This window comes from Triticum urartu, chromosome 3 (genome assembly GCF_003073215.2).
Source record: "Triticum urartu cultivar G1812 chromosome 3, Tu2.1, whole genome shotgun sequence".
Classification (NCBI taxonomy): Eukaryota; Viridiplantae; Streptophyta; class Magnoliopsida; order Poales; family Poaceae; genus Triticum; species Triticum urartu.
This window is the reverse complement of record NC_053024.1, coordinates 495,567,453-495,585,207: the sequence shown is the minus strand read 5'-3', so window position 1 is coordinate 495,585,207 and position 17,755 is coordinate 495,567,453.

Sequence of the window (17,755 nt, the reverse complement as noted above, 5' to 3'; positions counted from 1 at the left end):
GAGGGAGAGGCGAGACGGTGGTTTTGCAATGGAGATGATGGAGAGGAGAGGGGGTGGTTTTGAAATGGAGAAGAGGGAGAGGCGAGATGATGGGTTTGGAATGGAGATGATGCAGAGGAGAGGTTTCCCTGCCTTTCGGTCACTGACAGGTGGGCCCCGCGCTTGGTGGGACCCATGTTTCAGTGCCTCAATGGCAGGATGGGCTACGTCAGGGGATCCTCGTCCGAGGAGAGAGGAGATGGTTTTGCAATGGAGAAGAGGGAGAGGCGAGACAGTGGTGTTGGAATGGAGATGATGGAGAGGAGAGGAGGTGGTTTTGCAATGGAGAAGAGGGGGAGGAGCGTGCGGCAGCGATTTAGGTTTGGACGAGAGGGTCGGCGTGCTGTGACTGGATCAAAATCAAAATCAATTTACCCATCAATTAAGAAAGCGAGCCCACATTAACTAGTCTCCCTTTTATTCTGGGTCATAATTGACCATGATTTTCACAAATAAAATATATGTTATATGTTGCAAAAATAATATAATTTGAAAGTACATTCAGATACGAACCAAACGATACAATTTTTGGTGACATGCATTCACATTTTGCTTGTCCAATACAGTACGTGGTCAAACTTTGACCCAAAATATGCAAAACAAAAAAATACTTCCAAGACCAGCGCCGCTCCTCTCCTCTCCCATTTCAAAATCACCGCCCCTCCTCTCCTGTTCCAATCCAAAACCAGCGCCACTCCTCTCCCGTTCTAATCCAAAATCAGCGCTGCTCCTCTCCTCTTCCATTCAAAAACCACCACCGGCGAGTGAAGGTGTTGTGGAGAAGTAGATCGATGGAGGAGTACAACCGATACATGAGGATCGCAGACGGCGACCCTGTGAAGCTAGCTAGGATGTTGGAGATACAGTCTTGGTTTAACAACAAGGACCAACTAGAGGCGACGCCGACATCCATGGCCAAATATTTACAACAGAGCGAAAAGGCGACGATACTCCCGAAGGGAGTCGCGCGAGAGTACATAGAGCTGCTCCCCTGGGCCATGGAGCAAACAGATTCATCGAATCCGATCTTGAGGGAGCGGTGTTGGGAGTATCGATCCCAGATGGAGCATCCACCAGAGATTGAAGGATCGAGCTTGTACAGGGTTCCATTTGTGAGGGTGTCGTGCCAGAGCGAGCCGGTGGAGTCTTCGTCGACGGAATGCAGCTTCAAGAGGAGAAAAGCAGTTGGCCCGACAACGCTTCCCCTCCATCCTCTCCCTCGCCATTCACATCGTCTCACGGGGTGGATGTCTGCCACCGAGGAATAGGAGGGGACTGCCCCCCAGACCAATAGTCGGGCAGGTTGTGAATTGTCAGGAGGAGCTTAGGGTTGTCAGTATTTCCAGGTTGTGAATTGTGTTTTGTGTTGTGTATTTTTGAGAGTACTTTCGGATATGAATGTCTTTTGAATTTTAGAGTTGCAGTATTGAGCATATGAAGGATTTTATGAATTCTAGAGATCTATTTTTAGCACTTAAAATGTAGTTTCAGAGGAGTATAAAAGTGCAGACAATGTGATTCTCAGAGAAGAAACTGCAAGTCTCTGTTTCAGATAAGAAACTACAAGTTCGGTTTCAGATAAGAAACTGCAACTTTCAGAGGCAGAGCATTTATATTAACACGGCCTTTTTAAACAGGGTTAACATCATGTTGGAAGTTTTATTCATGGTCGAAAATGGAAGTACCACCTAGTTAACATCATGCTGATCAACATTCATGCATAGCACATCTTCATGTGATGCACAGTCAAAAAGATATGGTATTTCCAAAATGCCCACACAATGTCGAGTGTGTGAAAAACAGAGAATACGAGGGACGAAGTTTTGGCAAGTGTTGGACGTGGTGTATGTAGATGACAATGGGGACCCACATGTTAATAATGGCAGAGGCAAAAAAATTTGAGATATTTTCCCTGCATCAGCTGGAATCGAACCCGAGCGGAACAGTTGTCCGGTAGTGTCACTTGGCCACTGGGCTAGTTCAGTACTTTTGTTTCAAATAAGGCACTACCTTGGGTGGTCCGATCACCTCCTGCGCCTTTTTGCACTCGCCGCAGCGCCGCTGTCTGCCGTTGTGAACATGCTAAACAAACAAGATGAATCTGGAGAGGACTGTACGTGGAGAGGCGGACAGTCGGGACCCACCAGGTCTATGGCCGTACGCAAGCAAGTGCCTCATCAAAAAAAAATTCCTCCTAATGCTATACTAATGTTGGGGCCCACGGGTTTGTCAACATAGTTACATATTTTTAGGTGCTTCAACGTAGGAGATAAATTCACAACGAAGCTGTGGAGCTGGCGGGTAGTATCATTTATTATCACTGGGGCAGCAAGTATCCGTTGGGTTTTGGGCTGCCCCGTCTAGGATTTCTTTCTTAACATGCGTAGCCCACGACATGCCGTTTTGTATGTTTTTTGAGGGCTGTCATGTATCGACCGGCCTATGAATCTCCCATCAGAGGTTTTATTTTTCCTGAAACATCGACAACCCAATTTATGTATTTTTTGAAGAAAACGCAGAGGTCTGTTCTATTTTTCTATATAAGAATAGGAACGCCTGGTCCAACTTTTGTTTCCCTTCTAACTATATTATATATATTTAAATTATTTTATATGTTATTATATATTATTTATATTGTCATCATATATTTAACAGATACTTTCATATGTAAGAAAACAATATCCCACATCTTATTAACTTATAAAAATAATTTCTTAACAATAAAATACTGAACTTTTTGCCAACGAAAATCCCGGTGATTGTGTACAAAAGCTTGGTAAGATTTAAGAACCAATGTAATAATAAATCACTTATTAATTAAACATATTTATAACAAAATGCTCAACCCCTATTTATTTATTGATAACATTGCTGCGCCCAACCCCACATTATAATTAGAATTAGCGTAGCAAAATCGTGTATTTCGAGAAAGTGCAAATGGCCTGTAATTTGTTAGGAGAAAAATAAATGGGCCGCATGGACGCTACATTATTTGTTCACCCAGCCCATCAAATGGACTGTAATTCTAGAAAAAAGAGATCAAATTGACTTTAAATTCTGAAAAATGGGTTGAATATGTGCCACATTTTTGGAGGCTGAAATGTGGGCCAATAGGTCGAAGCCAACGCAAGTCGTTGTCAACTTAGTCAACAAATGATTCTGACATCATTAGCCGTTGGATTTACATCCAACGACCGACATCCATCTTCAATCTCTCGTCTTCTGACATCATTAGCACGCTTCCCTGTGAAGCGCTACCCCACCATCGGCCAGGCCATCCCTCCCCCCTCCACACCTCCTGTTCTTCTCCACCGACAGCCGAACCACACCGCACTAGAACAAGTTAACCTTCGTACACCTCTCCGTCTGCGACTCTACTCCTACGTCTTCCCATCTTCGGCTCGTTGTTGTCCGGGGCCTCGCCGTCGTCCACCACCTTGGGTGCGCTCGGCGCGGAGTAGTCAACATGTTCAACGAACAACATCCATCGGAAGTAGACTGTGAGTGGAGAGTCTGACAGCTGGGTCCATGGCCGCACGCAAGGAAATGCCTCCTTATTACGCGCAAAATAATGATTCCTCCACCTGACAGTTGGGACCCACCGTAAGGGCCTCTGTATTTCATGAAAAAAACATTCCCCCCGCTGATAGGTCAGATCCGCCAGCTATATCTTCGCATGCAAGGAAGTGCCTCCTTATTACGCACAAAAAAATGAATACCCCCTGCTAGCTAGGACCCACCATAGTGGGAGGCTGACTTGTGGGCCTACTAAGTTGATGGGGACGGGGGGCTTTGTCAACTTAGTCAATATGAACGATTCTAGCTCCAGTGAACGTACGATGTCCATCCAACGGTGGTAGTGCTTCTTCAACCTCTGGTCTTGTTGCTCCAGCCGCCGAAACCAGCGCTGGTCGTGCCGCCTTCTCCTGCTTCCCGTGACCGACTGTGATGCCGTGGAGGCCTCACCGCCCCCTACTACTCCAAGCGCTAGCCAGGCCCTGCGGCGACGGCAGCCTCACACCGTAGCCGAACCAGTGAACCCTTGTACTCCTCTCTGTGTGGGCATCCACTGTCGCGTCTTCCCCTACTTCGCGTCGTCCCCTTCCTAGGCCTCGCCATCGTCCACCGATCTGGTGCTCTCGCCGCGGCGTGGTCAAGGAACTGCTTCCATCGAAAGGGTACTATACATGGAGAGGCTGACAGCTGGGTCCACGGTCGCAGCAAGGAAGTGCCTCCTTATTTCGCAGAAAATAATGATTCCTCCACCTAACAGCAGGGACCCACCGGATAGGCCATCGTATTTCGTGAAGAAAAACATTCCCCCCTGACTGCTGGGACCCACCAGCTGCATCTTCACACGCAAGGAAGTGTGTCTATATTACGGGAGAAAAAATGATTCGCCCCCCTGACTGCTTGGACCCGCCAGCTACATCTTCGCACACAAGGAAGTGCCTGCCAGTCGGGACCCACCCGGTCGAAGCGTACGTATCGTTGTCATTCTGGTTGCGAACGTGTACGTACATACTGGTCGATGTAGAGGCGCGCACATGTGGTAGTAGAGGTGCACACGTGTGGTAGTAGAGGCGTGCACGTAGCATGTACACGTATGTATAGCGGCCAGGGTGCAAGAAAGTAAATACGGCCACGTACGTACATACGGGCGGGGTCTCGAATGCCCACTCGCGCATACGTAAGGCCATGGCTCGTGTACATGGCTGTGGCTGGGTCGGAACGGAGAAACTGCGTCGTCATCGTGTTCATGGGGAGGCAACGGAATGCGTCGTTTTCATTGGGAGGCAACGGAACGCGTGCTGTTCATTGGGAACCAACCGGCTTGGATGGAACAACCGATGGAAACGAGGCATGGCGTACCGCAGAATGGAGGAAACGGCCTTGTGTTCGATCGGCCACGGTCAAAATGGGATCCTGTTCATTGGGAGGGGTCTGGTGTACCGCAAAACGAAGGAAACAGACTTCTGTTGGACCTCCTACGGTCGAAACGGGGTTCTGTTGACCGTGAGGGGTGTGACGTACCGCAAAACATAGGAAACGGACTTGTGTTGGAGCTCTACAGTCGAAACAGAGGTCCTGTTCATCGGGAGGGGTGTGGCTTACTGCAAAACGGGACTCCACGGGATACTGTTCATCCCCACCATTGACCTCCTCCAGCCTCCACGGGCTACTGTTCATCCACCGTCGACCTCCTCCAGCCTCCACATGCGACTGTTCATCCACGAGCTCCTGTTCATCCAGCCTCCACCGGCTACTTTTCAACCAGCCCTCTCCACAGGGTCCTGTTCAACCACCCCTCCACGGGCTACTTTTCATCCAGCCCTCCACCGGCTACTGTTGAACCTGCCCTCCACCGGCTACTGTTCAACCAGCCCTCCACAGGGTCCTATTCATCCAACCCTCCACGGGGTCCTATTCATCCACCGGCTTGATCGATCGGGGTACTGTTCATCCAGCGGCAACGGCCTCTACTACCATGGGTTCCTGTTCATCCAACCCCCACCGGGAACTGTTCATCCAAACCCCCCAACAACGCTCACTGTTCATCCAGAGGCAACATCGATCGGCTTCAGTTAGCAGCAGTAGCGAAGGAATCGCTCGATCAGGTTCAGTTAACAACCATTGATCGATCGCTCGGGTTCAGTAACGCGTAGCCTGCAGTGCAATCTCTCGGGTTCAGTTAGAGCCCAACGCCTCGCTCGCGTTCAGTTATAGCGCAATGCCTCACACAAATGCGCGTATGTACGAGAGAAACGCGCATCGCTCGGCCCCCGACCAGCCACCGTAACCAGGAACTCCCCGATATTTTCCTCGCCCTTGCTTCTACCATGCTTTTTTCTGTCATGGACGGCCCAAAGAATGTCATGCAGCTGTGTCTCCAGCCCGCCCAGGATGAAAAGCCCATTTTCTATCATGATTTTTTGTCATAGAAGTAGGACCCCACCACATCTATGATGATACCGGGTTTTGTCACAATTATCGCCATTGAAGTGCCATAAGTATGACAAAAAAAATTCCGTTCGGCCCAAAATGTCCCGGATGTGTCTTTTTTTGTAGTGACAGCAACTGCTTGTTGTGTCAAGCTCTCCTTGATAGTTATCTCTTCTAAGCTGCTGGTGGTCGGATGTGTTGGGACTTGGTCTGTTAATCTAGTTGTGATGTATATCTCCTCCTGGAGCTTTGTTTTTGGCATTGCACAGTGACATGTACCCATTGCCACTGGACAAAACTGATTGTGGTGATGAAGTCTAATCCTTGGCTTTAATCACTAGTTTTTAGTTGGCTTAATTCCTGGAGCTAGTACTGATAGTGGTCTTTGTGTTGGCATTTAACTTACTACTAATCGTGGTGGCTTCTTGATTGGGTCCTTGGTTGGTTCTCTCATTTGGCTCTTTGGTATTGGTTTACTCTATTTGGCTTTCTAATTAAGATCACTTTGAAAATCAGGATCTTAACTAAGATTGTCTTGATCTCAAGTGTTGGCTCCTATAGCATTGCATTTCACCAAGTGAAATGCTACATTTCTACTCCTAACCCATTCTCTCTTTCTTAGTGTTTTTCTTATGCAGGTTGGAAGAAAAGTAGAAGATCCACAGAAGATCTTAGTCATAAGATAGTTTTTAGTAAAATAGATATTTAGTTTTAGGTCATTTCTTATAATTTCAGATATGGAGTGCTTGTCTTTACTTTTTGTTTTGACTTTGTGAAACTTGCTACCTATGGATGAAAATGTGTAATATTGATGAAACTATGTATATGTATGGATGAAACTTGCTACTATTGGTAACATGTGTTCGATATGTGGTGCCTATATATGTGTCGGATATGCTATATTGATCATATATGTGTGTGTGTGTGTTTGATTTTTTGAGAACATGAATTGATATAAGAAGAAACAAAATTCATGCCTATTTGGTCTCTTTGCCGGCAAAGAGCCATGCCCTTTGCCGTCTGCCAGCAGACGGCAAAGGCCTTTGCATCTTTGCCATCCACGCACTTTGCCGTAGCTCGTTCAGCCGGATGTTTTGCCATCTGCTGGCTGACGGCAAAGGCCTTTGTCGTCTGCCAGGCATGCCTTCGCCGCCAGCCATGGCAGATGGCAAAGTTCCTGATTCCTGTAGTGACACATTGACCGCTATCCAGCATGCATCTAGAGTATTAAGTTCATAAAGAACGGAGTAATGCATTAAGCAAGATGAATGATGTTGAGGAATTAACTCAAGCAATATGATCAAAACCCCATCTTTTTATCCTTGATAGCAACAATACAATACGTGCCTTGCTGCCCCTACTGTCACTGGGAAAGGACACCACAAGATTGAACCCATTAGAGTCATTCTAGTTGAGTAGTTGTGAATTTGAGATATACTTGTTCTAAAGTTTGTGATTCCCGTAGCATGCACGTATGGTGAACCGTTATGTGATGAAGTTGGAGCATGATTTATTTATTGATTGTCTTCCTTATGAGTGGCGGTCGGGGACAAGCGATGGTCTTTTCCTACCAGTCTATCCCCCTAGGAGCATGCGCGTAGTAGTTTGTTTCGATAACTAATAGACTTTTGCAATAAGTATGTGAGTTCTTTATGACTAATATTGCGTCCATGGATTATATGCACTCTCACCCTTCCACCATTGCTAGCCTCTCTATTACCGTGCAACTTTCGTCGGTACCATAAACCCACCATATACCTTCCTCAAAACAGCCACCCTACCTACCTATTATGGCATTTCCATAGCCATTCCAAGATATATTGCCATGCAACTTACCATCATTCCATTTGTTATGACACGTTCCATCATCGTCATATTGCTTTGCATGATCATGTAGTTGACATAGTATTTCTGGCAAAGCCACCTTTATAATTCTTTCATACATGTCACTCTTGATTCATTGCATATCCCGGTACACCGCCGGAGGCATTCACTTAGAGTCATATTTTGTTCTAAGTATTAAGTTGTAATTTTTGAGTTGTAAGCAAATAAAAGTGTGATGATCATCATTATTAGAGCATTGTCCCATGTGAGGAAATGATGATGGAGACTATGATTCCCCCACAAGTCGGGATGAGACTCCACACGAAAAAAGAAAAAATGAGAAAAAAGAGAAAATGAGAGAAAAATGAGAGAAAAAGAGAGAAGGGACAATGTTACTATCCTTTTACCACACTTGTGCTTCAAAGTAGCACCATGATCTTTATGATAGAGAGTCTCCTATGTTGTCACTTTCATATACTAGTGGGAATTGTACATTATAGAACTTGGCTTGTATATTCCAATGATGGGCTTCCTCAAAATGCCCTAGGTCTTCGTGAGCAAGCGAGTTGGATGCACACCCACTTAGCTTCTTTTGTTGAGCTTTCATACACTTATAGCTCTAGTGCATCCGTTGCATGGCAATCCCTACTCACTCACATTAATATCTATTGATGGGCATATCCATAGCCTGTTGATATGCCTAGTTGATGTGAGACTATCTACCTGCTTGTCTTCTCCACAACCACCATTCTATTCCACCTATAGTGCTATGTCCATGGCTCACGCTCATATATTGCGTGAAGATTGAAAAAGTTTCAGAACATCAAAAGTATGAAACAATTGCTTGGCTTGTCATCGGGGTTGTGCATGATTAAATACTTTGTGTGATGAAGATAGAGCATAGCCAGACTATATGATTTTGTAGGGATAACTTTCTTTGGCCATGTTATTTTGAGAAGACACGATTGCTTTGTTAGTATGCTTGAAGTATTATTATTTTTATGTTAATATTAAAATTTTGTCTTGAATCTTTTGAATCAGAACATTCATGCCAGAATAAAGAAAATTACATTGAGAATTATGCTAGGTAGCATTCCACATCAAAAATTCTGTTTTTATCATTTACCTACTTGAGGACGAGCAGGAATTAAGCTTGGGGATGCTTGATACGTCTCCAATGTATCTATAATTTTTGATTGTTCCATGCTATTATATTATCTGTTTTAGATGTTTAATGGGCTTTAATATACATTTTATATTATTTTTGGGACTAACCTACTAACCGAAGGCCCAGTGCAAATTGATGTTTTTTTTCCTATTTCAATGTTTCAGAGAAAAGGAATACCAAACGGAATGAAACCTTCGGGAGAGTTATTTTTGGAACAAACGTGATCCAGGAGACTTGGAGTGGACTTCAAGAACGAAGCAAGGAGGACACGAGGCAGGAGGGCGCACCCTAGGGGGGTGGGCGCGCCCCCACCCTCGTGGGCCCCTCGTAGCTCCATTGACCTACTTCTTCCTCCTATATATACCCATATACCCTGAAAACATCCAGGAGCACCACGAAACCCTATTTCCACCGCCGCAACCTTCTGTACCCATGAGATCCCATCTTGGGGCCTTTTCCAGCGCTCCGCCGGAGGGGGAATCGATCACGGAGGGCTTCTACATCAACACCTTAGCCTCTCCGATGATGTGTGAGTAGTTTACCACAGACCTTCGGGTCCATAGTTATTAGCTAGATGGCTTCTTCTCTCTCTTTGGATCTCAATACAAAGTTATCCTCGATTCTCTTGGATATCTATTCGATGTAATTCTTTTTGTGGTGTGTTTGTCGAGATCCGATGAATTGTGGGTTTATGATCAAGATTATCTATGAACAATATTTGATTCTTCTCTGAAATCTTTTATGCATGATTTAATATCTTCGCAAGTCTCTTTGAATTATCAGTTTGGTTTGGCCTACTAGATTGATCTTTCTTGCAATGGGAGAAGTGCTTAGCTTTGGGTTCAATCTTGCGGTGTCCTTTCCCAGTGACAGCAGGGGCAGCAAGGCACTCATTGTATTGTTGCCATCGAGGATAAAAAGATGGGGTTTATATCATATTGCTTGAGTTTATCCCTCTACATCATGTCATCTTGCCTAATGTGTTACTCTGTTATTATGAACTTAATACTCTAGATGCATGCTAGATAGCGGTCGATGTGTGGAGTAACAGTAGTAGATGCAGAATCGTTTCGGTCTACTTGTCGCGGACGTGATGCCTATATACATGATCATGCCTAGATATTCTCATAACTATGCGCTTTTCTATCAATTGCTCGATGGTAATTTGTTCACTCACCGTAGAATTTGCTATCTTGAGAGAAGCCACTAGTGAAACCTATGGCCCCCGGGTCTATCTTCCATCATATTATTTTCATATCTACTTGCTATTTCCATTGTTGTTTATTTTGCAATCTTTATTTTCCAATCTATACCATAAAAATACCAAAAATATTTATCTTATTATCTCTATCAGATCTCACTCTCGTAAGTGACTGTGAAGGGATTGACAACCCCTTTATCGCGTTGGTTTCGAGGTTCTTGTTGGTTTGTGCAGGTACTAGGCGACTTGCGTGTTACCTCCTACTGGATTGATACCTTGGTTCTCAAAAACCGAGGGAAATACTTATGCTACTTTGCTGTATTACCCTTTCCTCTTCAAGGGAAACCCAACGCATGCTCAAGTGGTAGCAGGGTTGGACCCTTGGTTGGATAATTTAGACACCCACATGCTCATACGCGCGCACGCGCTCTTGCCCTAAGGCAACCCTGCCGGGAAATCGAGTTGCGTCCACCACCATTTTTCCCACATCAATCCACCAAAGCAGGAGTAGGGTTTTACGCCTCACGGCGGTCCGAACCTGGGTAAAATCACCCGTGTGATCTATGCCGTGTTGTCTCACATTTTTTAGCTTTTTGTGCAACATGCCATCCCCCTGTCGAACCAGAAAGGGGTTCTTGGTCCCATAGGTGGCCGTGGTTTCCCGCGATAGATTCTGGCTCCATCCATCAATGGGTTGTGCGGCCATTCGCACGGCCGTACCTCCGCCATTCTCCAGGTGCAGAGATGACTCCCCAATAACTCCCTTGGAGTTCTTCTTGGAAACAAACTTCCTAAAGAAACTCATCTTTTTCCTATGAACAAAATTCTGAAATTTTTAGTCCACAATTTTTTCTCAACAAAACTTCACAAGATTTATAGCAACTACTCATAGGGATGAATAGAGGCCATGTCAAGCATTCAAACTACTTATAACTCTAAGAATTCAACATGCAAGCTCATCTACAGCAGCACCAAAAGTAGTGATAACCCACAAGTATAGGGGATCGCAACAGTTTTCGAGGGTAGATCATTCAACCCAAATTTATTGATTCGACACAAGGGGAGCCAAAGAATATTCTCAAGTATTAGCAGCTGAGTTGTCAATTCAACCACACCTGGAAACTTAATATCTGCAGCAAAGTATTTAGTAGCAAGTAATATGATAGTAGCGGTAACGATAGCAAAAGTAACAGTATTGGTTTTGTAGTGATTGTAAATGTAGCAACGGAAAAGTAAATAAGCAAAGATCAAGTATATGAGAAGCTCATAGGCAACGGATCAGTGATGGATAATTATGTCGAATGCGATTCCTCATGCAATAGTTATAACATAGGGTGACATAGAACTAGCTCTAGTTCATCAATGTAATGTAGGCATGTATTCCGAATATAGTCATACGTGCTTATGGAAAAGAACTTGCATGACATCTTTTGTCCTACCCTCCAGTGCCAGCGGGCTCCTATTGGAAACTAAGGGACCAAAGCATTAAAACTTAGTGAATACATCAACTCCTCAAACTATGGTCATCACCGGGAGTGGTCCCGATTATTGTCAATTCGGGGTTACCGACTCATAACACATAGTAGGTGACTATAGACTTGCAAGATAGGATCAAGAAATCACATATATTCATGAAAACATAATAGGTTCAGATCTGAAATCATGGCACTCGGGCCCTAGTGACAAGCATTAAGCATAGCAAAGTCATAGCAACATCAATCTCAGAACATAATGGATACTAGGTATCAAACCCTAACAAAACTAACTCGATTACATGATAAATCTCATCCAACCCATCACCGTCCTACTAGCCTACGATGGAATTACTCACGCATGGTGGTGAGCATCATGGAATTGGTGATGGAGGAAGGTTGCTGATGACGATGGCGACGGATTCCCCTCTCCGGAGCCCCGACGGACTCCAGATCAGCCCTCCCGAGAGAGATTAGGGCTTGGCGGCGGCTCCGTATCGTAAAACATGATAAATCCTTCTCTCCAATTTTTTTCTCGCCGAACGTGAATATATAGAGTTGGAGTTGAGGTCAGTGGAGCACCAGGGGGCCCATGAAGCAGGGGGCACGCCCAGGGGGTAGGCGCGCCCCCACCCTCGTGGACAGGGTGTGGGCCCCCTGGTCTTGATTCTTTCGCCAGTATTTTTTATATATTTCCAAAAATATTCTCTGTTGATTTTCAGGTCATTCTGAGAACTTTTGTTTCTGCACAAAATAACACCATAGCAATTCTGCTGAAAACAACGTCAGTCTGAGTTAGTTCCATTCAAATCATGCAAGTTAGAGTCCAAACCAAGGGCAAAAGTGTTTGGAAAAGTAGATACGACGGAGACCTTAAAATTGTGGAAATTTCACCCTTAAAATTGTAATTAGCAAGCATGGTGGAAATTTCAGCTTCCGATATCCTCCTTTTATTAGTAACAATATCTTTCATATACTTAGCATAAGGGTTCATTTTAATCATATCAGTCAAACGCACATACAAAAAGATAGGTCTAATCATTTCAGCAAAGCGCTCAAAATCCTCACCATCCTTTTTCTTGGATGGTTTAGGAGGAAAGGGCATGGGTTTCTGAACCCATGGTTCTCTTTCTTTACTGTGCTTCCTAGCAACAAAGTCTCTCTTATCATAACGTTGATTCTTTGATTGTGGGTTATCAAGATCAACTGCAGGTTCAATCTCTACATCATTGTCATTGTTAGGCTAAGCATTAGCATGGACATCATCATCGTCATTAACATTATCACTCAGTTCATGTTCATTACCAGATTGTGTTTTAGCGTCAGAAATAGAAATATCATTGGGATTCTTAGGTGTGTCTACAGCAGGTTCACTAGAATCATGCAAAGTCCTATCATTTTTCTTTTTCTTCTTCTTAGAAGAACTTCGTGCATCAACATTAAATCTCTGAGAATCTTGCTCAATTCTCTTAGGGTGGCCCTCAAGAAACAAAGGTTCCTGAGTCATTTTACCCCCTCTAGTCATAACTCTAACAACATTATCACTTTTCTTATTATTTAGTTCATTGAGCAAATCATTCTGAGCTTTAAGTACTTGTCCTACTTGAGTGGTAACCATAGAAGCATGTTTACTAATGAGTTTAAGTTCACCTTTAACTCTAGATATATAATCACTCAAGTGTTCAATCATATAAGCATTACGTGTCAATTGTCCACCAACATAAGCATTGAAATCTTCCCGTTTAACCATAAAGTCATCCAACTCATCCAAGCATTGGCTAGCAAACTTAGTAGATCGGATTTCACATTTATCAATTCTATAGAGAGAATTTACCTTTACTACCTGTGTCGGGTTATCAAGACCATGTATTTCTTAAATAGGTGGTAAATTCTTAACATCTTCAACTTTAATACCTTTTTCTTTCATAGATTTCTTTGCCTCTTGCATATCTTTACGACTGAGAAATAGAATACCCCCCTTTTTTCGGAGTTGGCTTAGGATTTGGTTCAGGAAGTGTCCATTTTCATTACTCACCATATTATTCAATAGCAATTCAGCTTGATCAATAGTTCTTTCCCTGAAAACACAACCAGCACAACTATCCAGGTGGTCTCTGGAAGCATCGGGTAGTCCATTATAAAAGATATCAAGTATTTCTTTTTTCTTGAGAGGATGATCACGCAAAGCATTAAGTAATTGGAGAAACCTCCCCCAAGCTTGTGGGAGACTCTCTTCTTCAATTTGCACAAAGTTATATATTTCCCTTAAGGCAGCTTGTTTCTTATGAGCGGGGAAATATTTAGCAGAGAGGTAATAAATCATATCCTGGGGACTACGCACACAACCAGGATCAAGAGAATTAAGCCATGTTTTAGCATCACCCTTTAATAAGAACGGAAACAACTTAGGGATAAAGTAATAGTGAGTTTTCTCATCATTAGTGAACAGGATGGCTATATCATTTAATTTAGTAAGATGTGCCACAACAGTTTCATATTCATAGCCATAAAAAGGATCAGATTCAACCAAAGTAATTAACTCAGGGTCGACAGAGAAATCATAATCCTTATCGTAAATAAAGATAGGTGAAGTAGCAAAAGCAGGGTCATATTTCATTCTAGCATTCAAAGACTTTTCTTTAAGCTTAGCTAATAATTTCTTAAGATCATATCTATCATTGCAAGCTAAGAAGTCTCTAGAAGTATCTTCATCCATAACATAACCCTCAGGCACACCAGGCAATTCATGTCTAGGGGGAGAATATTCATCATCACTTTCATCAATATTATCAGCTTAAATAATTTCATTCTCTCTAACCCTAGCAAGTTGTTCATCAAGAAATTTACCTAAGGGCACAGTATTATCAAGCATAGAAGTAGTTTCATCATAAGTATCATGCAAAGCAGAAGTGGCATCATCAATAACATGCGACATATCAGAATGAATAGTAGGTGTTGGTGTCACAAGTTTACTCAAAACAGAAGGTGAATCAAGTGCAGAGCTAGATGGCAGTTCCTTACCTCCCCTCGTAGTTGAGGGAAAAATCTTGGTTCTTTTATCTTTCAAGTTCTTCATAGTGATCAGCAGATATAAATCCCAAGTGACTCAAAGAATAGAGCTATGCTCCCTGACAACGGCGCCAGAAAATAGTCTTGATAACCCACAAGTATAGGGGATCACAACAGTTTTCGAGGGTAGAGTATTCAACCCAAATTTATTGATTCAACACAAGGGGAGCCAAAGAACATTCTCAAGAATTAGCAGCTGAGTTGTCAATTCAACCACACCTGGAAACTTAATATCTGCAGTAAAGTATTTAGTAGCAAGTAATATCATAGTAGCGGTAACGATAGCAAAAGTAACGGTTTTGGTTTTGTAGTGATTGTAACAGTAGCAATGGAAAAGTAAATAAGCAACGATCAATATATGAAAAGCTCGTAGGCAACAGATCAGTGATGCATAATTATGTCGGATGCATTCCTCATGCAATAGTTATAACATAGGGTGACACAGAACTAGCTCTAGTTCATCAATGTAATGTAGGCATGTATTCCGAATATAGTCATACGTGCTTACGGAAAAGAACTTGCATGACATCTTTTGTCCTACCCTCCCATGGCAGAGGGGTCCTATTGGAAACTAAGGGATATTAAGACCTCCTTTTAATAGAGTACCAGACCAAAGCTTTAACACTTAGTGAATACATGAACTCCTCAAACTACGGTCATCACCGGGAGTGGTCCCGATTATTGTCACTTCAGGGTTACCGGCTCATAACACATTGTAGGTGACTATAGACTTGCAAGATAGGATCAAGAACTCACATATATTCATGAAAACATAATAGGTTCAGATCTGAAATCATGGCACTCGGGCCCTAGTGACAAGCATTAAGCATAGCAAAGTCATAGAAACAACAATCTTAGACATAATTGATACTAGAGTTAGTTCCATTCAAATTGTGCAAGTTAGAGTCTAAAACAAGGGCAAAAGTGTTTGGAAATGTAGATAAGATGGAGACGTATCAAGTAGCTAATTATTCAAAATATAAACCACTAAAGGAAGAAAACTAATTGGACCAATGGAGAAGTCACATACCAAGTAGCAATCCCCCAAAACAGTTTCAGAAATGGAGCTTCGACCAAAGAGATCGAAATCCGTGGGTTTGAGAGCAAGAACACGGGGGAGAGAGCAATGGTGATTTTTTTCTGGAGGTAGGTGATGACATGGGCTAAAGAGATAAGTGAGCGGGCCCACATGGGGACCACAACCCACCAGGGTGCGCCAGGGGCTGCTAGTGCGCCCATGTGGGTTGTGCCCACCTGGTGCACCCCCCTCTGATGTTATTTGCATAAAAAATTCAGAAATATTTAGAAAAAAATTGTATTAATTTTTTAGGGCATTGTGAGAACTTTTATTTTTGGGCCATTTTAAGCACGGGAAATTCAGAAAACAGATAAAGCATGGCATTTTATTTTATTGACTAAGAAAAAAAGAAAACAAAAGGTAAAGACAGAAATTAGTGGCTACTAAATGCGTCAACTTCATACCTCTCAAAAGTGATCCATTAATAAGGTTGATCAAGCCTTATTAACAACCACTTTTGATTAGCATGAAATCTAAGAACTTTTGTAAAACACTAGGTTACCTCAACGGGGATATGCATGTCCCAAACAATAAGCATTTCATATTTCTTTTTGGAAGTAGGTGGAGGTAGTTGAAAATTTCAAATAGTGAGTGCCTGAGATTTTTCAATAACATTAATGACATTCACTTGGAATTGTTTCTTTGGAAAGTGCACCATATGCTCATTACCATTGATATGAAAAGTGACCTTGCTTTTATTGCAATCAATAATGGCCCCTGCAGTATTCAAAAAGGGTCTACCAAGGATAATCAACATGTTGTCGTCCTCGGGCATCTCAAGTATAATGAAGTTAGTCAAAATAGTAACAGTTGAATCAACAATGGGCACATCCTCCCAAATACCGATAGGTATGGTAGTTGATTTTTTAGCTATTTGCAAAGATATTTTAGTAGGTGTGAGTTTATTCAAATCAAGTCTTTTATATAAAGAGAAAGACATAACACTAACACCGGCTCCTAAATCACACAAAGCAGTTTTAACATAGTTTCTTTTGATGGAGCAAGGTATAATTGGTATTCCCGGGTCTCCAAGTTTTTTAGGTAATCCATCCTTAAAATAATAATTAGCAAGCATGGTGGAGATTTCACCTTCCGGTATCTTTCTTTTATTGGTGGTGATGTCTTTCATGTACTTTGCATAAGGGGCCATTTTTAATATATCAGTCAAGCGAGTACGTAAAAAGACTGGCCTAAGCATTTCAGCAAAGCGTTCAAATTCTTCATCATCTTTCTTTTTAGTTAATTTAGGTGGAAAGGGCACAGGTTTTTGAACCCATGGTTCTCTTTCCTTAACATGTTTTCTAGCACCAAAGTTCTTTTTATCGTATCTCTGATCTTGGGTTGTGGGTTATAAAGATCAACTGCTGGTTCTATCTCAACATCATTATCTCGTTCTTTATCATTGTTTGGTAGAATGTCTTCATGAATCTCGTCATTATATTTTTGATTATCACTAGGTGAGTGTTCATTACCAGATTGAGTTTCAGCATCAAAAATAGAAACATCATTAGTAGCATCAGGAGGTTTTTCTACTTCAAGTTCACTAGAGGCATGCAAAGTCCTATCATTTTTCTTTTTCTTCTTCTTTTTAGAAGGACTAGGTGCATTAGTGTTAATTCTTTGAGAATCTTGTTCAATTCTTTTAGTGTGTCCCTCGGGATAAAGTGGTTCCTGAGTCATTGTACCTCCTCTAGTCATTACTCTGACAGCATGATCACTTATATTATTGTTCATTTCATAAAGCAATTCTTTTTGATATTTGGCTACTTGTTCTAGTTGAGTTTGAACCAAAGAGGCGTGCTTTCCTACACCTCTAACATCATTGGAAATTCTAAATAACAAGTCAAGCGAGCAATTATATCAGAATTGTATTTCAATTGTTTCATAAATTTGCATTGAAGTGGTCTTGTTTCTAATGTAATTATCAAACTCATAAAGGCATTGACTAGGATGCATATTAT